The sequence below is a fragment of the Camelus bactrianus genome, unplaced genomic scaffold, assembly GCF_048773025.1.
Source record: "Camelus bactrianus isolate YW-2024 breed Bactrian camel unplaced genomic scaffold, ASM4877302v1 HiC_scaffold_54, whole genome shotgun sequence".
Lineage (NCBI taxonomy): Eukaryota > Metazoa > Chordata > Mammalia > Artiodactyla > Camelidae > Camelus > Camelus bactrianus.
Window position 1 is genome coordinate 459,575 of NW_027413971.1, and position 25,467 is coordinate 485,041.

Here is a 25,467-nt window from a genome sequence, read left to right on the forward strand (position 1 = left end):
AGAATACGGAACCTAGCTACACTCAGAATTCCGGAACAAGTGTGACTGCTTGGGTGAGGTTTAGGGCCGCCCTCCACGCAGCTTCCTGGTGTCACAGGTGTTCCCTCGCAAGGGGAAGTCCGCTACTTACCTCCCCTGTCCATGGGGAGGCACTAGATGCTACCTGCGTTTCCAGCCCAACCCCCGCATTTCCCCGGCAGCCCGTACTGGGAGGGACTCGGGGAAGACTCTCGAAGGGCTCCTAGGAGATCTCGGGTGCTGCAGACAGAAGACGGAACCTCCTCATATTCAGAATTCCGGAACACGGCTGACTGTGTGGGGGAGGTTCGGGGCCGCCCTCCACGCAGCTTCCTGGTGTCACAGGTGTTCCCTCGCAAGGGGAAGTCCGCTAATTACCTCCCCTGTCCATGGGGAGGCACTAGATGCTACCTGCGTTTCCAGCCCAACCCCCGCATTTCCCCGGCAGCCCGTACTGGGAGGGACTCGGGGAAGACTCTCGAAGGGCTCCTAGGAGATCTCGGGTGCTGCAGACAGAAGACGGAACCTCCTCATATTCAGAATTCCGGAACACGGCTGACTGTGTGGGGGAGGTTCGGGGCCGCCCTCCACGCAGCTTCCTGGTGTCACAGGTGTTCCCTCGCAAGGGGAAGTCCGCTAATTACCTCCCCTGTCCATGGGGAGGCACTAGATGCTACCTGCGTTTCCAGCCCAACCCCCGCATTTCCCCGGCAGCCCGTACTGGGAGGGACTCGGGGAAGACTCTCGAAGGGCTCCTAGGAGATCTCGGGTGCTGCAGACAGAAGACGGAACCTCCTCATATTCAGAATTCCGGAACACGGCTGACTGTGTGGGGGAGGTTCGGGGCCGCCCTCCACGCAGCTTCCTGGTGTCACAGGTGTTCCCTCGCAAGGGGAAGTCCGCTACTTACCTCCCCTGTCCATGGGGAGGCACTAGATGCTACCTGCGTTTCCAGCCCAACCCCCGCATTTCCCAGGCAGCCCGTACTGGGAGGGACTCGGGGAAGACTCTCGAAGGGCTCCTAGGAGTTCTCGGGTGCTGCAGACAGAAGACGGAACCTCCCCACACTCAGAATTCCGGAACACGTCTGACTGTGTGGGGGAGGTTCGGGGCCGCCCTCCACGCAGTTTCCTGGTGTCACAGGTGTTCCCTCGCAAGGGGAAGTCCGCTAATTACCTCCCCTGTCCATGGGGAGGCACTAGATGCTACCTGCGTTTCCAGCCCAACCCCCGCATTTCCCCGGCAGCCCGTACTGGGAGGGACTCGGGGAAGACTCTCGAAGGGCTCCTAGGAGATCTCGGGTGCTGCAGACAGAAGACGGAACCTCCCCACACTCAGAATTCCGGAACACGGCTGACTGTGTGGGGGAGGTTGGGGGCCGCCCTCCACGCAGCTTCCTGGTGTCACAGGTGTTCCCTCGCAAGGGGAAGTCCGCTAATTAACTCCCCTGTCCATGGGGAGGCACTAGATGCTACCTGCGTTTCCAGCCCAACCCCCGCTTTTCCCTGGCTTCCCGCAATGAGAGGGACTCGGGGAAGACTCTCGAAGGGCTCCTAGGAGATCTCGTGTGCTGCAGACAGAAGACGGAACCTCCCCACACTCAGAATTCCGGAACACGGCTGACTGTGCGGGGGAGGTTCGGGGCCGCCCTCCACGCAGCTTCCTGGTGTCACAGGTGTTCCCTCGCAAGGGGAAGTCCGCTAATTACCTCCCCTGTCCATGGGGAGGCACTAGATGCTACCTGCGTTTCCAGCCCAACACCCGCCTTTCCCCGGCAGCCCGCAGTGAGAGGGACTCGGGGAAGACTCTAGAAGGGCTCCTAGGAGATCCCGGGTGCTGCAGACAGAAGACGTAACCTCCCCACACTCAGAATTCCGGAACAAGTGTGACTGTATGGGTGAGGTTTAGGGCCGCCCTCCACGCAGCTTCCTGGTGTCACAGGTGTTCCCTCGCAAGGGGAAGTCCGCTAATTACCTCCCCTGTCCATGGGGAGGCGTAGATGCTACCTGCGTTTCCATCCCAACCCCCGCCTTTCCCCGGCAGCCCGCACTGGGAGGGACTCGGGGAAGACTCTCGAAGGGCTCCTAGGAGATCCCGGGTGCTGCAGACAGAAGACGGAACCTCCCCACACTCAGAATTCCGGAACAAGGGTGACTGTTTTGGTGAGGTTTAGGGCCGCCCTCCACGCAGCTTCCTGGTGTCACAGGTGTTCCCTCGCAAGGGGAAGTCCGCTACTTACCTCCCTGTCCATGGGGAGGCACTAGATGCTACCTGCGTTTCCAGCCAAACCCCCGCATTTCCCCGGCAGCCCGTACTGGGAGGGACTCGGGGAAGACTCTCGAAGGGCTCCTAGGAGATCTCGGATGCTGCAGACAGAAGACGGAACCTCCCCACACTCAGAATTCCGGAACAAATGTGACTGTGTGGGTGAGGTTCAGGGCCGCTCTCCACGCAGCTTCCTGGTGTCTCAGGTGTTCCCTCGCAAGGGGAAGTCCGCTACTTACCTCCCCAGTCCATGGGGAGGCGTAGATGCTACCTGCGTTTACAGCCCAACCCCCACCTTTCCCCGGCAGCCCGCACTGGGAGGGACTCGGGGAAGACTCTCGAAGGGCTCCTAGGAGATCTCGGGTGCTGCAGACAGAAGACGGAACCTCCCCACACTCAGAATTCCGGAACAAGGGTGACTGTTTGGGTGAGGTTTAGGGCCGCCCTCCACGCAGCTTCCTGGTGTCACAGGTGTTCCCTCGCAAGGGTAAGTCCGCTACTTACCTCCCCTGTCCATGGGGAGGCACTAGATGCTACCTGCGTTTCCAGCCCAACCCCCGCATTTCCCCGGCAGCCCGTACTGGGAGGGACTCGGGGAAGACTCTCGAAGGGCTCCTTGGAGATCCCGGGTGCTGCAGACAGAAGACGGAACCTCCCCACACTCAGAATTCCGGAACACGGCTGACTGTGTGGGGGAGGTTCGGGGCCGCCCTCCACGCATCTTCCTGGTGTCACAGGTGTTCCCTCGCAAGGGGAAGTCCGCTAATTATCTCCCCTGTCTAGGGGGAGGCACTAGATGCTACCTGCGTTTCCAGCCCAACCCCCGAATTTCCCCGGGAGCCCGCACTGGGAGGGACTCGGGGAAGACTCTCGAAGGACTCCTAGGAGATCTCGGGTGCTGCAGACAGAAGACGGAACCACCCCACACTCAGAATTCCGGAACACGGCTGACTGTGTGGGGGAGGTTCGGGGCCGCCCTCCACGCAGCTTCCTGGTGTCACAGGTGTTCCCTCGCAAGGGGAAGTCCGCTAATTACCTCCCCTGTCCATGGGGAGGCACTAGATGCTACCTGCGTTTCCAGCCCAACCCCCGCCTTTCCCCGGCAGCCCGCAGTGAGAGGGACTCGGGGAAGACTCTAGAAGGGCTCCTAGGAGATCCCGGGTGCTGCAGACAGAAGACGTAACCTCCCCACACTCAGAATTCCGGAACAAGTGTGACTGTATGGGTGAGGTTTAGGGCCGCCCTCCACGCAGCTTCCTGGTGTCACAGGTGTTCCCTCGCAAGGGGAAGTCCGCTAATTACCTCCCCTGTCCATGGGGAGGCGTAGATGCTACCTGCGTTTCCAGCCCAACCCCCGCCTTTCCCCGGCAGCCCGTACTGGGAGGGACTCGGGCAAGAATCTCGAAGGGCTCCTAGGAGATCTCGGGTGCTGCAGACAGAAGACGGAACCTCCCCACACTCAGAATTCCGGAACACGGCTGACTGTGTGGGAGAGTTTCTGGGCCGCCCTCCACGCAGCTTCCTGGTGTCACAGGTGTTCCCTCGCAAGGGGAAGTCCGCTAATTACCTCCCCTGTCCATGGGGAGGCACTAGATGCTACCTGCGTTTCCAGCCCAACCCCCGCATTTCCCCGGCAGCCCGTACTGAGAGGGACTCGGGGAAGACTCTCGAAGGGCTCCTCGGAGATCTCGGGTGCTGCAGACAGAAGACGGAAGCTCCCCACACTCAGAATTCCGGAACACGGCTGACTGTGTTGGTGAGGTTCAGGGCCGCACTCCACGCAGCTTCCTGTTGTCACAGGTGTTCCCTCGCAAGGGGAAGTCCGCTAATTACCTCCCCTGTCCATGGGGAGGCGTAGATGCTACCTGCGTTTCCAGCCCAACCCCCGCCTTTCCCCGGCAGGCCGCACTGGGAGGGACTCTGGGAAGACTCTCGAAGGGCTCCTAGTAGATCCCCGGTGCTGCAGACAGAATACGGAACCTCCCTACACTCAGAATTCCGGAACAAGTGTGACTGCTTGGGTGAGGTTTAGGGCCGCCCTCCACGCAGCTTCCTGGTGTCACAGGTGTTCCCTCGCAAGGGGAAGTCCGCTACTTACCTCCCCTGTCCATGGGGAGGCACTAGATGCTACCTGCGTTTCCAGCCCAACCCCCGCATTTCCCCGGCAGCCCGTACTGGGAGGGACTCGGGGAAGACTCTCGAAGGGCTCCTAGGAGATCTCGGGTGCTGCAGACAGAAGACGGAACCTCCTCATATTCAGAATTCCGGAACACGGCTGACTGTGTGGGGGAGGTTCGGGGCCGCCCTCCACGCAGCTTCCTGGTGTCACAGGTGTTCCCTCGCAAGGGGAAGTCCGCTAATTACCTCCCCTGTCCATGGGGAGGCACTAGATGCTACCTGCGTTTCCAGCCCAACCCCCGCATTTCCCCGGCAGCCCGTACTGGGAGGGACTCGGGGAAGACTCTCGAAGGGCTCCTAGGAGATCTCGGGTGCTGCAGACAGAAGACGGAACCTCCCCACACTCAGAATTCCGGAACACGGCTGACTGTGTGGGGGAGGTTCGGGGCCGCCCTCCACGCAGTTTCCTGGTGTCACAGGTGTTCCCTCGCAAGGGGAAGTCCGCTAATTACCTCCCCTGTCCATGGGGAGGCACTAGATGCTACCTGCGTTTCCAGCCCAACCCCCGCATTTCCCCGGCAGCCCGTACTGGGAGGGACTCGGGGAAGACTCTCGAAGGGCTCCTAGGAGATCTCGGGTGCTGCAGACAGAAGACGGAACCTCCTCATATTCAGAATTCCGGAACACGGCTGACTGTGTGGGGGAGGTTCGGGGCCGCCCTCCACGCAGCTTCCTGGAGTCACAGGTGTTCCCTCGCAAGGGGAAGTCCGCTAATTACCTCCCCTGTCCATGGGGAGGCACTAGATGCTACCTGCGTTTCCAGCCCAACCCCCGCATTTCCCCGGCAGCCCGTACTGGGAGGGACTCGGGGAAGACTCTCGAAGGGCTCCTAGGAGATCTCGGGTGCTGCAGACAGAAGACGGAACCTCCTCATATTCAGAATTCCGGAACACGGCTGACTGTGTGGGGGAGGTTCGGGGCCGCACTCCACGCAGCTTCCTGGTGTCACAGGTGTTCCCTCGCAAGGGGAAGTCCGCTACTTACCTCCCCTGTCCATGGGGAGGCACTAGATGCTACCTGCGTTTCCAGCCCAACCCCCGCATTTCCCCGGCAGCCCGTAATGGGAGGGACTCGGGGAAGACTCTCGAAGGGCTCCTAGGAGATCTCGGGTGCTGCAGACAGAAGACGGAACCTCCCCACACTCAGAATTCCGGAACACGGCTGACTGTGTGGGGGAGGTTCGGGGCCGCCCTCCACGCAGTTTCCTGGTGTCACAGGTGTTCCCTCGCAAGGGGAAGTCCGCTAATTACCTCCCCTGTCCATTGGGAGGCACTAGATGCTACCTGCGTTTCCAGCCCAACCCCCGCATTTCCCCGGCAGCCCGTACTGGGAGGGACTCGGGGAAGACTCTCGAAGGGCTCCTAGGAGATCTCGGGTGCTGCAGACAGAAGACGGAACCTCCCCACACTCAGAATTCCGGAACACGGCTGACTGTGTGGGGGAGGTTGGGGGCCGCCCTCCACGCAGCTTCCTGGTGTCACAGGTGTTCCCTCGCAAGGGGAAGTCCGCTAATTAACTCCCCTGTCCATGGGGAGGCACTAGATGCTACCTGCGTTTCCAGCCCAACCCCCGCTTTTCCCTGGCTTCCCGCAATGAGAGGGACTCGGGGAAGACTCTCGAAGGGCTCCTAGGAGATCTCGGGTGCTGCAGACAGAAGACGGAACCTCCCCACACTCAGAATTCCGGAACACGGCTGACTGTGTGGGGGAGGTTCGGGGCCGCCCTCCACGCAGCTTCCTGGTGTCACAGGTGTTCCCTCGCAAGGGGAAGTCCGCTAATTACCTCCCCTGTCCATGGGGAGGCACTAGATGCTACCTGCGTTTCCAGCCCAACCCCCGCCTTTCCCCGGCAGCCCGCAGTGAGAGGGACTCGGGGAAGACTCTAGAAGGGCTCCTAGGAGATCCCGGGTGCTGCAGACAGAAGACGTAACCTCCCCACACTCAGAATTCCGGAACAAGTGTGACTGTATGGGTGAGGTTTAGGGCCGCCCTCCACGCAGCTTCCTGGTGTCACAGGTGTTCCCTCGCAAGGGGAAGTCCGCTAATTACCTCCCCTGTCCATGGGGAGGCGTAGATGCTACCTGCGTTTCCAGCCCAACCCCCGCCTTTCCCCGGCAGCCCGTACTGGGAGGGACTCGGGCAAGAATCTCGAAGGGCTCCTAGGAGATCTCGGGTGCTGCAGACAGAAGACGGAACCTCCCCACACTCAGAATTCCGGAACACGGCTGACTGTGTGGGGGAGGTTCGGGGCCGCCCTCCACGCAGCTTCCTGGTGTCACAGGTGTTCCCTCGCAAGGGGAAGTCCGCTAATTACCTCCCCTGTCCATGGGGAGGCACTAGATGCTACCTGCGTTTCCAGCCCAACCCCCGCATTTCCCCGGCAGCCCGTACTGGGAGGGACTCGGGGAAGACTCTCGAAGGGCTCCTCGGAGATCTCGGGTGCTGCAGACAGAAGACGGAACCTCCCCACACTCAGAATTCCGGAACACGGCTGACTGTGTGGGTGAGGTTCAGGGCCGCACTCCACGCAGCTTCCTGGTGTCACAGGTGTTCCCTCGCAAGGGGAAGTCCGCTAATTACCTCCCCTGTCCATGGGGAGGCGTAGATGCTACCTGCGTTTCCAGCCCAACCCCCGCATTTCCCCGGCAGGCCGCACTGGGAGGGACTCTGGGAAGACTCTCGAAGGGCTCCTAGAAGATCCCGGGTGCTGCAGACAGAATACGGAACCTCCCTACACTCAGAATTCCGGAACAAGTGTGACTGCTTGGGTGAGGTTTAGGGCCGCCCTCCACGCAGCTTCCTGGTGTCACAGGTGTTCCCTCGCAAGGGGAAGTCCGCTACTTACCTCCCCTGTCCATGGGGAGGCACTAGATGCTACCTGCGTTTCCAGCCCAACCCCCGCATTTCCCCGGCAGCCCGTACTGGGAGGGACTCGGGGAAGACTCTCGAAGGGCTCCTAGGAGATCTCGGGTGCTGCAGACAGAAGACGGAACCTCCTCATATTCAGAATTCCGGAACAAGGCTGACTGTGTGGGGGAGGTTCGGGGCCGCCCTCCACGCAGCTTCCTGGTGTCACAGGTGTTCCCTCGCAAGGGGAAGTCCGCTAATTACCTCCCCTGTCCATGGGGAGGCACTAGATGCTACCTGCGTTTCCAGCCCAACCCCCGCATTTCCCCGGCAGCCCGTACTGGGAGGGACTCGGGGAAGACTCTCGAAGGGCTCCTAGGAGATCTCGGGTGCTGCAGACAGAAGACGGAACCTCCTCATATTCAGAATTCCGGAACACGGCTGACTGTGTGGGGGAGGTTCGGGGCCGCCCTCCACGCAGCTTCCTGGTGTCACAGGTGTTCCCTCGCAAGGGGAAGTCCGCTAATTACCTCCCCTGTCCATGGGGAGGCACTAGATGCTACCTGCGTTTCCAGCCCAACCCCCGCATTTCCCCGGCAGTCCGTACTGGGAGGGACTCGGGGAAGACTCTCGAAGGGCTCCTAGGAGATCTCGGGTGCTGCAGACAGAAGACGGAACCTCCTCATATTCAGAATTCCGGAACACGGCTGACTGTGTGGGGGAGGTTCGGGGCCGCCCTCCACGCAGCTTCCTGGTGTCACAGGTGTTCCCTCGCAAGGGGAAGTCCGCTACTTACCTCCCCTGTCCATGGGGAGGCACTAGATGCTACCTGCGTTTCCAGCCCAACCCCCGCATTTCCCCGGCAGCCCGTACTGGGAGGGACTCGGGGAAGACTCTCGAAGGGCTCCTAGGAGATCTCGGGTGCTGCAGACAGAAGACGGAACCTCCCCACACTCAGAATTCCGGAACACGGCTGACTGTGTGGGGGAGGTTCGGGGCCGCCCTCCACGCAGTTTCCTGGTGTCACAGGTGTTCCCTCGCAAGGGGAAGTCCGCTAATTACCTCCCCTGTCCATGGGGAGGCACTAGATGCTACCTGCGTTTCCAGCCCAACCCCCGCATTTCCCCGGCAGCCCGTACTGGGAGGGACTCGGGGAAGACTCTCGAAGGGCTCCTAGGAGATCTCGGGTGCTGCAGACAGAAGACGGAACCTCCCCACACTCAGAATTCCGGAACACGGCTGACTGTGTGGGGGAGGTTCCTGGCCGCCCTCCACGCAGCTTCCTGGTGTCACAGGTGTTCCCTCGCAAGGGGAAGTCCGCTAATTAACTCCCCTGTCCATGGGGAGGCACTAGATGCTACCTGCGTTTCCAGCCCAACCCCCGCTTTTCCCTGGCTTCCCGCAATGAGAGGGACTCGGGGAAGACTCTCGAAGGGCTCCTAGGAGATCTCGGGTGCTGCAGACAGAAGACGGAACCTCCCCACACTCAGAATTCCGGAACACGGCTGACTGTGTGGGGGAGGTTCGGGGCCGCCCTCCACGCAGCTTCCTGGTGTCACAGGTGTTCCCTCGCAAGGGGAAGTCCGCTAATTACCTCCCCTGTCCATGGGGAGGCACTAGATGCTACCTGCGTTTCCAGCCCAACCCCCGCCTTTCCCCGGCAGCCCGCAGTGAGAGGGACTCGGGGAAGACTCTAGAAGGGCTCCTAGGAGATCCCGGGTGCTGCAGACAGAAGACGTAACCTCCCCACACTCAGAATTCCGGAACAAGTGTGACTGTATGGGTGAGGTTTAGGGCCGCCCTCCACGCAGCTTCCTGGTGTCACAGGTGTTCCCTCGCAAGGGGAAGTCCGCTAATTACCTCCCCTGTCCATGGGGAGGCGTAGATGCTACCTGCGTTTCCAGCCCAACCCCCGCCTTTCCCCGGCATCCCGTACTGGGAGGGACTCGGGCAAGAATCTCGAAGGGCTACTAGGAGATCTCGGGTGCTGCAGACAGAAGACGGAACCTCCCCACACTCAGAATTCCGGAACACGGCTGACTGTGTGGGGGAGGTTCGGGGCCGCCCTCCACGCAGCTTCCTGGTGTCACAGGTGTTCCCTCGCAAGGGGAAGTCCGCTAATTACCTCCCCTGTCCATGGGGAGGCACTAGATGCTACCTGCGTTTCCAGCCCAACCCCCGCATTTCCCCGGCAGCCCGTACTGGGAGGGACTCGGGGAAGACTCTCGAAGGGCTCCTCGGAGATCTCGGGTGCTGCAGACAGAAGACGGAACCTCCCCACACTCAGAATTCCGGAACACGGCTGACTGTGTGGGTGAGGTTCAGGGCCGCACTCCACGCAGCTTCCTGGTGTCACAGGTGTTCCCTCGCAAGGGGAAGTCCGCTAATTACCTCCCCTGTCCATGGGGAGGCGTAGATGCTACCTGCGTTTCCAGCCCAACCCCCGCATTTCCCCGGCAGGCCGCACTGGGAGGGACTCTGGGAAGACTCTCGAAGGGCTCCTAGAAGATCCCGGGTGCTGCAGACAGAATACGGAACCTCCCTACACTCAGAATTCCGGAACAAGTGTGACTGCTTGGGTGAGGTTTAGGGCCGCCCTCCACGCAGCTTCCTGGTGTCACAGGTGTTCCCTCGCAAGGGGAAGTCCGCTACTTACCTCCCCTGTCCATGGGGAGGCACTAGATGCTACCTGCGTTTCCAGCCCAACCCCCGCATTTCCCCGGCAGCCCGTACTGGGAGGGACTCGGGGAAGACTCTCGAAGGGCTCCTAGGAGATCTCGGGTGCTGCAGACAGAAGACGGAACCTCCTCATATTCAGAATTCCGGAACACGGCTGACTGTGTGGGGGAGGTTCGGGGCCGCCCTCCACGCAGCTTCCTGGTGTCACAGGTGTTCCCTCGCAAGGGGAAGTCCGCTAATTACCTCCCCTGTCCATGGGGAGGCACTAGATGCTACCTGCGTTTCCAGCCCAACCCCCGCATTTCCCCGGCAGCCCGTACTGGGAGGGACTCGGGGAAGACTCTCGAAGGGCTCCTAGGAGATCTCGGGTGCTGCAGACAGAAGACGGAACCTCCTCATATTCAGAATTCCGGAACACGGCTGACTGTGTGGGGGAGGTTCGGGGCCGCCCTCCACGCAGCTTCCTGGTGTCACAGGTGTTCCCTCGCAAGGGGAAGTCCGCTAATTACCTCCCCTGTCCATGGGGAGGCACTAGATGCTACCTGCGTTTCCAGCCCAACCCCCGCATTTCCCCGGCAGCCCGTACTGGGAGGGACTCGGGGAAGACTCTCGAAGGGCTCCTAGGAGATCTCGGGTGCTGCAGACAGAAGACGGAACCTCCTCATATTCAGAATTCCGGAACACGGCTGACTGTGTGGGGGAGGTTCGGGGCCGCCCTCCACGCAGCTTCCTGGTGTCACAGGTGTTCCCTCGCAAGGGGAAGTCCGCTACTTACCTCCCCTGTCCATGGGGAGGCACTAGATGCTACCTGCGTTTCCAGCCCAACCCCCGCATTTCCCCGGCAGCCCGTACTGGGAGGGACTCGGGGAAGACTCTCGAAGGGCTCCTAGGAGATCTCGGGTGCTGCAGACAGAAGACGGAACCTCCCCACACTCAGAATTCCGGAACACGGCTGACTGTGTGGGGGAGGTTCGGGGCCGCCCTCCACGCAGTTTCCTGGTGTCACAGGTGTTCCCTCGCAAGGGGAAGTCCGCTAATTACCTCCCCTGTCCATGGGGAGGCACTAGATGCTACCTGCGTTTCCAGCCCAACCCCCGCATTTCCCCGGCAGCCCGTACTGGGAGGGACTCGGGGAAGACTCTCGAAGGGCTCCTAGGAGATCTCGGGTGCTGCAGACAGAAGACGGAACCTCCCCACACTCAGAATTCCGGAACACGGCTGACTGTGTGGGGGAGGTTCCTGGCCGCCCTCCACGCAGCTTCCTGGTGTCACAGGTGTTCCCTCGCAAGGGGAAGTCCGCTAATTAACTCCCCTGTCCATGGGGAGGCACTAGATGCTACCTGCGTTTCCAGCCCAACCCCCGCTTTTCCCTGGCTTCCCGCAATGAGAGGGACTCGGGGAAGACTCTCGAAGGGCTCCTAGGAGATCTCGGGTGCTGCAGACAGAAGACGGAACCTCCCCACACTCAGAATTCCGGAACACGGCTGACTGTGTGGGGGAGGTTCGGGGCCGCCCTCCACGCAGCTTCCTGGTGTCACAGGTGTTCCCTCGCAAGGGGAAGTCCGCTACTTACCTCCCCTGTCCATGGAGAGGCACTAGATCCTACTTGCGTTTCCAGCCCAACCCCCGCATTTCCCCGGCGGCCCGTACTGGGAGTGACTCGGGGAAGACTCTCGAAGGGCTCCTAGGAGATCTCGGGTGCTGCAGACAGAAGACGGAACCTCCCCACACTCAGAATTCCGGAACACGGCTGACTGTGTGGGGGAGGTTCGGGGCCGCTCTCCACGCAGCTTCCTGGTGTCACAGGTGTTCCCTCGCAAGGGGAAGTCCTCTAATTACCTCCCCTGTCCATGGGGAGGCACTAGATGCTACCTGCGTTTCCAGCCCAACCCCCGCATTTCCCCTGCAGCCCGTACTGGGAGGGACTCGGGGAAGACTCTCGAAGGGCTCCTAGGAGATCTCGGGTGCTGCAGACAGAAGATGGAACCTCCCCACACTCAGAATTCCGGAACACGGCTGACTGTGTGGGGGAGGTTCCTGGCCGCCCTCCACGCAGCTTCCTGGTGTCACAGGTGTTCCCTCGCAAGGGGAAGTCCGCTAATTAACTCCCCTGTCCATGGGGAGGCACTAGATGCTACCTGCGTTTCCAGCCCAACCCCCGCTTTTCCCTGGCTTCCCGCAATGAGAGGGACTCGGGGAAGACTCTCGAAGGGCTCCTAGGAGATCTCGGGTGCTGCAGACAGAAGACGGAACCTCCCCACACTCAGAATTCCGGAACACGGCTGACTGTGTGGGGGAGGTTCGGGGCCGCCCTCCACGCAGCTTCCTGGTGTCACAGGTGTTCCCTCGCAAGGGGAAGTCCTCTAATTACCTCCCCTGTCCATGGGGAGGCACTAGATGCTACCTGCGTTTCCAGCCCAACCCCCGCATTTCCCCTGCAGCCCGTACTGGGAGGGACTCGGGGAAGACTCTCGAAGGGCTCCTCGGAGATCTCGGGTGCTGCAGACAGAAGACGGAACCTCCCCACACTCAGAATTCCGGAACACGGCTGACTGTGTGGGGGAGGTTCCGGGCCGCCCTCCACGCAGATTCCTGGTGTCACAGGTGTTCCCTCGCAAGGGGAAGTCCGCTAATTACCTCCCCTGTCCATTGGGAGCCACTAGGTTCTACCTGCGTTTCCAGCCCAACCCCCGCATTTCCCCGGCAGCCCGCACTGTGAGGGACTCGGGGAAGACTCTCGAAGGGCTCCTAGGAGATCCCGGGTGCTGCAGACAGAAGACGGAACCTCCCCACACTCAGAATTCCGGAAAAAGGGTGACTGTGTAGGTGAAGTTCAGGGCCGCCCTCCACGAAGCTTCCTGGTGTCACAGGTGTTCCCTCGCAAGGGGAAGTCCGCTAATTACCTCCCCTGTCCATGCGGAGGCGTAGATGCTACCTGCGTTTCCAGCCCAACCCCCGCTTTTCCCCGGCAGCCCGCACTTGGAGGGACTCGGGGAAGACTCTCGAAGGGCTCCTAGGAGATCTCGGGTGCTGCAGACAGAAGACGGAACCTCCCCACACTCAGAATTCCGGAACACGGCTGACTGTGTGGGGAAGTTCGTGTCCGCCTCCACGCAGCTTCCTGGTGTCACAGGTGTTCCCTCGCAAGGGGAAGTCCGCTAATTACCTCCCCTGTCCATGGGGAGGCACTAGATGCTACCTGCGTTTCCAGCCCAACCCCCGCATTTCCCCGGCAGCCCGTACTGGGAGGGACTCGGGGAAGACTCTCGAAGGGCTCCTAGGAGATCTCGGGTGCTGCAGACAGAAGACGGAACCTCCCCACACTCAGAATTCCGGAACACGGCTGACTGTGTGGGGGAGGTTCGGGGCCGCCATCCACGCAGCTTCCTGGTGTCACAGGTGTTCCCTCGCAAGGGGAAGTCCGCTACTTACCTCCCCTGTCCATGGGGAGGCACTAGATGCTACCTGCGTTTGCAGCCCAACCCCCGCATTTCCCCGGCAGCCCGTACTGGGAGGGACTCGGGGAAGACTCTCGAAGGGCTCCTAGGAGATCTCGGGTGCTGCAGACAGAAGACGGAACCTCCCCACACTCAAAATTCCGGAACAAGTGTGACTGTGTGGGTGAGGTTCAGGGCCGCCCTCCACGCAGCTTCCTGGTGTCACAGGTGTTCCCTCGCAAGGGGAAGTCCGCTAATTACCTCCCCTGTCCATGGGGAGGCACTAGATGCTACCTGCGTTTCCAGCCCAACCCCCGCCTTTCCCCGGCAGCCCGCAGTGAGAGGGACTCGGGGAAGTCTCTCGAAGGGGTCCTAGGAGATCCCGGGTGCTGTAGACAGAAGACGGAACCTCCCCACACTCAGAATTCCGGAACACGTCTGACTGTGTGGGTGAGGTTCAGGGCCGCACTCCACGGAGCTTCCTGGTGTCACAGGTGTTCCCTCGCAAGGGGAAGTCCGCTAATTACCTCCCCTGTCCATGGGGAGGCACTAGATGCTACCTGCGTTTCCAGCCCAACCCCCGCCTTTCCCTGGCAGGCCGCACTGGGAGGGACTCGGGGAAGACTCTCGAAGGGCTCCTAGTAGATCCCGGGTGCTGCAGACAGAAGACGGAACCTCCCTACACTCAGAATTCCGGAACAAGTGTGACTGTTTGGGTGAGGTTTAGGGCCGCCCTCCACGCAGCTTCCTGGTGTCACAGGTGTTCCCTCGCAAGTGGAAGTCCGCTACTTACCTCCCCTGTCCATGGGGAGGCACTAGATGCTACCTGCGTTTCCAGCCCAACCCCCGCATTTCCCCGGCAGCCCGTAATGGGAGGGACTCGGGGAAGACTCTCGAAGGGCTCCTAGGAGATCTCGGGTGCTGCAGACAGAAGACGGAACCTCCTCATATTCAGAATTCCGGAACACGGCTGACTGTGTGGGGGAGGTTCGGGGCCGCCCTCCACGCAGCTTCCTGGTGTCACAGGTGTTCCCTCGCAAGGGGAAGTCCGCTAATTACCTCCCCTGTCCATGGGGAGGCACTAGATGCTACCTGCGTTTCCAGCCCAACCCCCGCATTTCCCCGGCAGCCCGTACTGTGAGGGACTCGGGGAAGACCCTCGAAGGGCTCCTAGGTGATCTCGGGTGCTGCAGACAGAAGACGGAACCTCCCCACACTCAGAATTCCGGAACACGGCTGACTGTGTGGGGGAGGTTCGGGGCCGCCCTCCACGCAGCTTCCTGGTGTCACAGGTGTTCCCTCGCAAGGGGAAGTCCGCTAATTACCTCCCCTGTCCATGGGGAGGCGTAGATGCTACCTGCGTTTCCAGCCCAACCCCCGCCTTTCCCCGGCAGCCCGCACTGGGAGGGACTCGGGGAAGACTATCGAAGGGCTCCTAGTAGATCCCGGGTGCTGCAGACAGAAGACGGAACCTCCCTACACTCAGAATTCCGGAACAAGGATGACTGTTTGGGTAAGGTTTAGGGCCGCCCTCCACGCAGCTTCCTGGTGTCACAGGTGTTCCCTCGCAAGGGGAAGTCCGCTACTTACCTCCCCTGTCCATGGGGAGGCACTAGATGCTACCTGCGTTTCCAGCCCAACCCCCGCATTTCCCCGGCAGCCCGTACTGGGAGGGACTCGGGGAAGACTCTCGAAGGGCTCCTAGGAGATCTCGGGTCCTGCAGACAGAAGACGGAACCTCCTCACATTCAGAGTTCCGGAACACGGCTGACTGTGTGGTGGAGGTTCGGGGCCGCCCTCCACGCAGCTTCCTGGAGTCACAGGTGTTCCCTCGCAAGGGGAAGTCCGCTAATTACCTCCCCTGTCCATGGGGAGGCACTAGATGCTACCTGCGTTTCCAGCCCAACCCCCGCATTTCCCCGGCAGCCCGTACTGGGAGGGACTCGGGGAAGACTCTCGAAGGGCTCTTGGAGATCTCGGGTGCTGCAGACAGAAGACGGAACCTCCCCACCCTCAGAATTCCGGAACAAGGGTGACTGTGTAGGTGAGGTTCAGGGCCGCACTCCACGAAGCTTCCTGGTGTCACAGGTGTTCCCTCGCAAGGGGAAGTCCGCTAATTACCTCCCCTGTCCATGCGGTGGCGTAGATGCTACCTGCGTTTCCAGCCCAACCCCCGACTTTCCCCGGCAGCCCGCACTGGGAGGGACTCGGGGAAGACTCTCGAAGGGCTCCTAGGTGATCTCGGGTGCTGCAGACAGAAGACGGAACCTCCCCACACTCAGAATTCCGGAACACGGCTGACTGTGTGGGGGAGGTTCTGGGCCGCCCTCCACGCAGCTTCCTGGTGTCACAGGTGTTCCCTCGCAAGGGGAAGTCCGCTCATTACCTCCCCTGTCCATGGGGAGGCAGTAGATGCTACCTGCGTTTCCAGCCCTACCCCCGCATTTCCCCGGCAGCCCGTACTGGGAGGGACTCGGGGAAGACTCTCGAAGGGCTCCTAGGAGATCTCGGGTGCTGCAGACAGAAGACGGAACCTCCCCACACTCAGAATTCCGGAACACGGCTGACTGTGTGGGGGAGGTTCAGGGCCGCCCTCCACGCAGCTTCCTGGTGTCACAGGTGTTCCCTCGCAAGGGGAAGTCGCTACTTACCTCCCCTGTCCATTGGGAGGCACTAGATGCTACCTGCGTTTCCAGCCCAACCCCCGCATTTCCCCAGCAGCCCGTACTGGGAGGGACTCGGGGAAGACTCTCGAAGGGCTCCTTGGAGTTCTCGGGTGCTGCAGACAGAAGACGGAACCTCCCCACACTCAGAATTCCGGAACAAGGGTGACTGTGTGGGGGAGGTTCCTGGCCGCCCTCCACGCAGCTTCCTGGTGTCACAGGTGTTCCCTCGCAAGGGGAAGTCCGCTACTTACCTCCCCTGTCCATGGGGAGGCACTAGATCCTACCTGCGTTTCCAGCCCAACCCCTGCCTTTCCCCGGCAGCCCGTACTGGGAGGGACTCGGGGAAGACTCTCGAAGGGCTCCTAGGAGATCCCGGGTGCTGCAGACAGAAGACGGAACCTCCCCACACTCAGAATTCCGGAACAAGGGTGACTGTTTTGGTGAGGTTTAGGGCCGCCCTCCATGCAGCTTCCTGGTGTCACAGGTGTTCCCTCGCAAGGGGAAGTCCGCTACTTACCTCCCCTGTCCATGGGGAGGCACTAGATGCTACCTGCGTTTCCAGCCCAACCCCCGCATTTCCCCGGCAGCCCGTACTGGGAGGGACTCGGGGAAGACTCTCGAAGGGCTCCTAGGAGATCTCGGGTGCTGCAGACAGAAGACGGAACCTCCTCACATTCAGAATTCCGGAACACGGCTGACTGTGTGGGGGAGGTTCGGGGCCGCACTCCACGCAGCTTCCTGGTGTCACAGGTGTTCCCTCGCAAGGGGAAGTCCGCTAATTACCTCCCCTGTCCATGGGGAGGCACTAGATGCTACCTGCGTTTCCAGCCCAACCCCCGCATTTCCCTGGCTGCCCGTACTGGGAGGGACTCGGGGAAGACTCTCGAAGGGCTCTTGGAGATCTCGGGTGCTGCAGACAGAAGACGGAACCTCCCCACACTCAGAATTCCGGAACAAGTGTGACTGTGTAGGTGAGGTTCAGGGCCGCCCCCCACGAAGCTTCCTGGTGTCACAGGTGTTCCCTCGCAAGGGGAAGTCCGCTAATTTCCTCCCCTGTCCATGCGGAGGCGTAGATGCTACCTGCGTTTCCAGCCCAACCCCCGCATTTCCCCGGCAGCCCGCACTGGGAGGGACTCGGGGAAGACTCTCGAAGGGCTCCTAGGAGATCTCGGGTGCTGCAGACAGAAGACGGAACCTCCCCACACTCAGAATTCCGGAACACGGCTGACTGTGTGGGGGAGGTTCCTGGCCGCCCTCCACGCAGCTTCCTGGTGTCACAGGTGTTCCCTCGCAAGGGGAAGTCCGCTAATTAACTCCCCTGTCCATGGGGAGGCACTAGATGCTACCTGCGTTTCCAGCCCAACCCCCGCTTTTCCCTGGCTTCCCGCAATGAGAGGGACTCGGGGAAGACTCTCGAAGGGCTCCTAGGAGATCTCGGGTGCTGCAGACAGAAGACGGAACCTCCCCACACTCAGAATTCCGGAACACGGCTGACTGTGTGGGGGAGGTTCGGGGCCGCCCTCCACGCAGCTTCCTGGTGTCACAGGTGTTCCCTCGCAAGGGGAAGTCCTCTAATTACCTCCCCTGTCCATGGGGAGGCACTAGATGCTACCTGCGTTTCCAGCCCAACCCCCGCATTTCCCCTGCAGCCCGTACTGGGAGGGACTCGGGGAAGACTCTCGAAGGGCTCCTCGGAGATCTCGGGTGCTGCAGACAGAAGACGGAACCTCCCCACACTCAGAATTCCGGAACACGGCTGACTGTGTGGGGGAGGTTCCGGGCCGCCCTCCACGCAGATTCCTGGTGTCACAGGTGTTCCCTCGCAAGGGGAAGTCCGCTAATTACCTCCCCTGTCCATTGGGAGGCACTAGGTTCTACCTGCGTTTCCAGCCCAACCCCCGCATATCCCCGGCAGCCCGTACTGGGAGGGACTCGGGGAAGACTCTCGAAGGGCTCCTCGGAGATCTCGGGTGCTGCAGACAGAAGACGGAACCTCCCCACACTCAGAATTCCGGAACACGGCTGACTGTGTGGGTGAGGTTCAGGGCCGCCCTCCACGCAGCTTCCTGGTGTCACATGTGTTCCCTCGCAAGGGGAAGTCCGCTAATTACCTCCCCTGTCCATGGGGAGGCGTAGATGCTACCTGCGTTTCCAGCCCAACCCCCGCCTTTCCCCGGCAGCCCGCACTGTGAGGGACTCGGGGAAGACTCTCGAAGGGCTCCTAGGAGATCCCGGGTGCTGCAGACAGAAGACGGAACCTCCCCACACTCAGAATTCCGGAAAAAGGGTGACTGCTTGGGTGAGGTTTAGGGCCGCCCTCCACGCAGCTTCCTGGTGTCACAGGTGTTCCCTCGCAAGGGGAAGTCCGCTACTTACCTCCCCTGTCCATGGGGAGGCACTAGATGCTACCTGCGTTTCCAGCCCAACCCCCGCATTTCCCAGGCAGCCCGTACTGGGAGGGACTCGGGGAAGACTCTCGAAGGGCTCCTAGGAGATCTCGGGTGCTGCAGACAGAAGACGGAACCTCCTCACATTCAGAATTCCGGAACACGGCTGACTGTGTGGGGGAGGTTCGGGGCCGCCCTCCACGCAGCTTCCTGGTGTCACAGGTGTTCCCTCGCAAGGGGAAGTCCGCTAATTGCCTCCCCTGTCCATGGGGAGGCACTAGATGCTACCTGCGTTTCCAGCCCAACCCCCGCATTTCCCCGGCAGCCCGTACTGGGAGGGACTCGGGGAAGACTCTCGAAGGGCTCCTAGGAGATCTCGGGTGCTGCAGACAGAAGACGGAACCTCCCCACACTCAAAATTCCGGAACAAGTGTGACTGTGTGGGTGAGGTTCAGGGCCGCCCTCCACGCAGCTTCCTGGTGTCACAGGTGTTCCCTCGCAAGGGGAAGTCCGCTAATTACCTCCCCTGTCCATGGGGAGGCACTAGATGCTACCTGCGTTTCCAGCCCAACCCCCGCCTTTCCCCGGCAGCCCGCAGTGAGAGGGACTCGGGGAAGTCTCTCGAAGGGCTCCTAGGAGATCTCGGGTGCTGCAGACAGAAGACGGAACCTCCCCACACTCAAAATTCCGGAACAAGTGTGACTGTGTGGGTGAGGTTCAGGGCCGCCCTCCACGCAGCTTCCTGGTGTCACAGGTGTTCCCTCGCAAGGGGAAGTCCGCTAATTACCTCCCCTGTCCATGGGGAGGCACTAGATGCTACCTGCTTTTCCAGCCCAACCCCCGCATTTCCCCGGCAGCCCGTACTGTGAGGGACTCGGGGAAGACCCTCGAAGGGCTCCTAGGTGATCTCGGGTGCTGCAGACAGAAGACGGAACCTCCCCACACTCAGAATTCCGGAACACGGCTGACTGTGTGGGGGAGGTTCGGGGCCGCCCTCTACGCAGCTTCCTGGTGTCACAGGTGTTCCCTCGCAAGGGGAAGTCCGCTAATTACCTCCCCTGTCCATGGGGAGGCGTAGATGCTACCTGCGTTTCCAGCCCAACCCCCGCCTTTCCCCGGCAGCCCGCACTGGGAGGGACTCGGGGAAGACTATCGAAGGGCTCCTAGGAGATCCCGGGTGCTGCAGACAGAAGACGGAACCTCCCCACACTCAGAATTCCGGAAAAAGGGTGACTGCTTGGGTGAGGTTTAGGGCCGCCCTCCACGCAGCTTCCTGGTGTCACAGGTGTTCCCTCGCAAGGGGAAGTCCGCTACTTACCTCCCCTGTCCATGGGGAGGCACTAGATGCTACCTGCGTTTCCAGCCCAACCCCCGCATTTCCCCGGCAGCCCGTACTGGGAGGGACTCGGGGAAGACTCTCGAAGGGCTCCTAGGAGATCTCGGGTGCTGCAGACAGAAGACGGAACCTCCTCACATTCAGAATTCCGGAACACGGCTGACTGTGTGGGGGAGGTTCGGGGCCGCCCTCCACGCAGCTTCCTGGTGTCACAGGTGTTCCCTCGCAAGGGGAAGTCCGCTACTTACCTCCCCTGTCCATGGGGAGGCACTAGATGCTACCTGCGTTTCCAGCCCAACCCCCGCATTTCCCCGGCAGCCCGCAGTGAGAGGGACTCGGGGAAGTCTCTCGAAGGGCTCCTAGGAGATCCCGGGTGCTGTAGACAGAAGACGGAACCTCCCCACACTCAGAATTCCGGAACAAGTGTGACTGTTTGGGTGAGGTTTAGGGCCGCCCTCCACGCAGCTTCCTGGTGTCACAGGTGTTCCCTCGCAAGTGGAAGTCCGCTACTTACCTCCCCTGTCCATGGGGAGGCACTAGATGCTACCTGCGTTTCCAGCCCAACCCCCGCATTTCCCCGGCAGCCCGTACTGGGAGGGACTCGGGGAAGACTCTCGAAGGGCTCCTAGGAGATCTCGGGTGCTGCAGACAGAAGACGGAACATCCTCATATTCAGAATTCCGGAACACGGCTGACTGTGTGGGGGAGGTTCGGGGCCGCCCTCCACGCAGCTTCCTGGTGTCACAGGTGTTCCCTCGCAAGGGGAAGTCCGCTAATTACCTCCCCTGTCCATGGGGAGGCACTAGATGCTACCTGCGTTTCCAGCCCAACCCCCGCATTTCCCCGGCAGCCCGTACTGTGAGGGACTCGGGGAAGACCCTCGAAGGGCTCCTAGGTGATCTCGGGTGCTGCAGACAGAAGACGGAACCTCCCCACACTCAGAATTCCGGAACACGGCTGACTGTGTGGGGGAGGTTCGGGGCCGCCCTCTACGCAGCTTCCTGGTGTCACAGGTGTTCCCTCGCAAGGGGAAGTCCGCTAATTACCTCCCCTGTCCATGGGGAGGCGTAGATGCTACCTGCGTTTCCAGCCCAACCCCCGCCTTTCCCCGGCAGCCCGTACTGGGAGGGACTCGGGGAAGACTCTCGAAGGGCTCCTCGGAGATCTCGGGTGCTGCAGACAGAAGACGGAACCTCCCCACACTCAGAATTCCGGAACACGGCTGACTGTGTGGGTGAGGTTCGGGGCCGCCCTCCACGCAGCTTCCTGGTGTCACAGGTGTTCCCTCGCAAGGGGAAGTCCGCTACTTACCTCCCCTGTCCATGGGGAGGCACTAGATGCTACCTGCGTTTCCAGCCCAACCCCCGCATTTCCCAGGCAGCCCGTACTGGGAGGGACTCGGGGAAGACTCTCGAAGGGCTCCTAGGAGATCTCGGGTGCTGCAGACAGAAGACGGAACCTCCTCACATTCAGAATTCCGGAACACGGCTGACTGTGTGGGGGAGGTTCGGGGCCGCCCTCCACGCAGCTTCCTGGTGTCACAGGTGTTCCCTCGCAAGGGGAAGTCCGCTAATTGCCTCCCCTGTCCATGGGGAGGCACTAGATGCTACCTGCGTTTCCAGCCCAACCCCCGCATTTCCCCGGCAGCCCGTACTGGGAGGGACTCGGGGAAGACTCTCGAAGGGCTCCTAGGAGATCTCGGGTGCTGCAGACAGAAGACGGAACCTCCCCACACTCAAAATTCCGGAACAAGTGTGACTGTGTGGGTGAGGTTCAGGGCCGCCCTCCACGCAGCTTCCTGGTGTCACAGGTGTTCCCTCGCAAGGGGAAGTCCGCTAATTACCTCCCCTGTCCATGGGGAGGCACTAGATGCTACCTGCGTTTCCAGCCCAACCCCCGCCTTTCCCCGGCAGCCCGCAGTGAGAGGGACTCGGGGAAGTCTCTCGAAGGGGTCCTAGGAGATCCCGGGTGCTGTAGACAGAAGACGGAACCTCCCCACACTCAGAATTCCGGAACAAGTGTGACTGTTTGGGTGAGGTTTAGGGCCGCCCTCCACGCAGCTTCCTGGTGTCACAGGTGTTCCCTCGCAAGGGGAAGTCCGCTAATTACCTCCCCTGTCCATGGGGAGGCACTAGATGCTACCTGCGTTTCCAGCCCAACCCCCGCATTTCCCCGGCAGCCCGTACTGGGAGGGACTCGGGGAAGACCCTCGAAGGGCTCCTAGGTGATCTCGGGTGCTGCAGACAGAAGACGGAACCTCCCCACACTCAGAATTCCGGAACACGGCTGACTGTGTGGGGGAGGTTCGGGGCCGCCCTCTACGCAGCTTCCTGGTGTCACAGGTGTTCCCTCGCAAGGGGAAGTCCGCTAATTACCTCCCCTGTCCATGGGGAGGCGTAGATGCTACCTGCGTTTCCAGCCCAACCCCCGCCTTTCCCCGGCAGCCCGCACTGGGAGGGACTCGGGGAAGACTATCGAAGGGCTCCTAGGAGATCCCGGGTGCTGCAGACAGAAGACGGAACCTCCCCACACTCAGAATTCCGGAACACGGCTGACTGTGTGGGGGAGGTTCCGGGCCGCCCTCCACGCAGATTCCTGGTGTCACAGGTGTTCCCTCGCAAGGGGAAGTCCGCTAATTACCTCCCCTGTCCATTGGGAGGCACTAGGTTCTACCTGTGTTTCCAGCCCAACCCCCGCATATCCCCGGCAGCCCGTACTGGGAGGGACTCGGGGAAGACTCTCGAAGGGCTCCTCGGAGATCTCGGGTGCTGCAGACAGAAGACGGAACCTCCCCACACTCAGAATTCCGGAACACGGCTGACTGTGTGGGTGAGGTTCAGGGCCGCACTCCACGCAGCTTCCTGGTGTCACAGGTCTTCCCTCGCAAGGGGAAGTCCGCTACTTACCTCCCCTGTCCATGGGGAGGCACTAGATGCTACCTGCGTTTCCAGCCCAACCCCCGCATTTCCCAGGCAGCCCGTACTGGGAGGGACTCGGGGAAGACTCTCGAAGGGCTCCTAGGAGATCTCGGGTGCTGCAGACAGAAGACGGAACCTCCTCACATTCAGAATTCCGGAACACGGCTGACTGTGTGGGGGAGGTTCGGGGCCGCCCTCCACGCAGCTTCCTGGTGTCACAGGTGTTCCCTCGCAAGGGGAAGTCCGCTAATTGCCTCCCCTGTCCATGGGGAGGCACTAGATGCTACCTGCGTTTCCAGCCCAACCCCCGCATTTCCCCGGCAGCCCGTACTGGGAGGGACTCGGGGAAGACTCTCGAAGGGCTCCTAGGAGATCTCGGGTGCTGCAGACAGAAGACGGAACCTCCCCACACTCAAAATTCCGGAACAAGTGTGACTGTGTGGGTGAGGTTCAGGGCCGCCCTCCACGCAGCTTCCTGGTGTCACAGGTGTTCCCTCGCAAGGGGAAGTCCGCTAATTACCTCCCCTGTCCATGGGGAGGCACTAGATGCTACCTGCGTTTCCAGCCCAACCCCCGCCTTTCCCCGGCAGCCCGCAGTGAGAGGGACTCGGGGAAGTCTCTCGAAGGGGTCCTAGGAGATCCCGGGTGCTGTAGACAGAAGACGGAACCTCCCCACACTCAGAATTCCGGAACAAGTGTGACTGTTTGGGTGAGGTTTAGGGCCGCCCTCCACGCAGCTTCCTGGTGTCACAGGTGTTCCCTCGCAAGTGGAAGTCCGCTACTTACCTCCCCTGTCCATGGGGAGGCACTAGATGCTACCTGCGTTTCCAGCCCAACCCCCGCATTTCCCCGGCAGCCCGTACTGGGAGGGACTCGGGGAAGACTCTCGAAGGGCTCCTAGGAGATCTCGGGTGCTGCAGACAGAAGACGGAACCTCCTCATATTCAGAATTCCGGAACACGGCTGACTGTGTGGGGGAGGTTCGGGGCCGCCCTCCACGCAGCTTCCTGGTGTCACAGGTGTTCCCTCGCAAGGGGAAGTCCGCTAATTACCTCCCCTGTCCATGGGGAGGCACTAGATGCTACCTGCGTTTCCAGCCCAACCCCCGCATTTCCCCGGCAGCCCGTACTGTGAGGGACTCGGGGAAGACCCTCGAAGGGCTCCTAGGTGATCTCGGGTGCTGCAGACAGAAGACGGAACCTCCCCACACTCAGAATACCGGAACACGGCTGACTGTGTGGGGGAGGTTCGGGGCCGCCCTCTACGCAGCTTCCTGGTGTCACAGGTGTTCCCTCGCAAGGGGAAGTCCGCTAATTACCTCCCCTGTCAATGGGGAGGCGTAGATGCTACCTGCGTTTCCAGCCCAACCCCCGCCTTTCCCCGGCAGCCCGCACTGGGAGGGACTCGGGGAAGTCTCTCGAAGGGGTCCTAGGAGATCCCGGGTGCTGTAGACAGAAGACGGAACCTCCCCACACTCAGAATTCCGGAACAAGTTTGACTGTATGGGTGAGGTTTAGGGCCGCCCTCCACGCAGCTTCCTGGTGTCACAGGTGTTCCCTCGCAAGGGGAATTCCGCTAATTACCTCCCCTGTCCATGGGGAGGCGTAGATGCTACCTGCGTTTCCAGCCCAACCCCCGCCTTTCCCCGTCAGCCCGTACTGGGAGGGACTCGGGCAAGAATCTCGAAGGGCTCCTAGGAGATCTCGGGTGCTGCAGACAGAAGACGGAACCTCCCCACACTCAGAATTCCGGAACACGGCTGACTGTGTGGGGGAGGTTCGGGGCCGCCCTCTACGCAGCTTCCTGGTGTCACAGGTGTTCCCTCGCAAGGGGAAGTCCGCTAATTACCTCCCCTGTCCATGGGGAGGCGTAGATGCTACCTGCGTTTCCAGCCCAACCCCCGCCTTTCCCCGGCAGCCCGCACTGGGAGGGACTCGGGGAAGACTCTCGAAGGGCTCCTAGGAGATCCCGGGTGCTGCAGACAGAAGACGGAACCTCCCCACACTCAGAATTCCGGAAAAAGTGTGACTGCTTGGGTGAGGTTTAGGGCCGCCCTCCACGCAGCTTCCTGGTGTCACAGGTGTTCCCTCGCAAGGGGAAGTCCGCTACTTACCTCCCCTGTCCATGGGGAGGCACTAGATGCTACCTGCGTTTCCAGCCCAACCCCCGCATTTCCCAGGCAGCCCGTACTGGGAGGGACTCGGGGAAGACTCTCGAAGGGCTCCTAGGAGATCTCGGGTGCTGCAGACAGAAGACGGAACCTCCTCACATTCAGAATTCCGGAACACGGCTGACTGTGTGGGGGAGGTTGGGGGCCGCCCTCCACGCAGCTTCCTGGTGTCACAGGTGTTCCCTCGCAAGGGGAAGTCCGCTAATTGCCTCCCCTGTCCATGGGGAGGCACTAGATGCTACCTGCGTTTCCAGCCCAACCCCCGCATTTCCCCGGCAGCCCGTACTGGGAGGGACTCGGGGAAGACTGTCGAAGGGCTCCTAGGAGATCTCGGGTGCTGCAGACAGAAGACGGAACCTCCCCACACTCAAAATTCCGGAACAAGTGTGACTGTGTGGGTGAGGTTCAGGGCCGCCCTCCACGCAGCTTCCTGGTGTCACAGGTGTTCCCTCGCAAGGGGAAGTCCGCTAATTACCTCCCCTGTCCATGGGGAGGCACTAGATGCTACCTGCGTTTCCAGCCCAACCCCCGCCTTTCCCCGGCAGCCCGCAGTGAGAGGGACTCGGG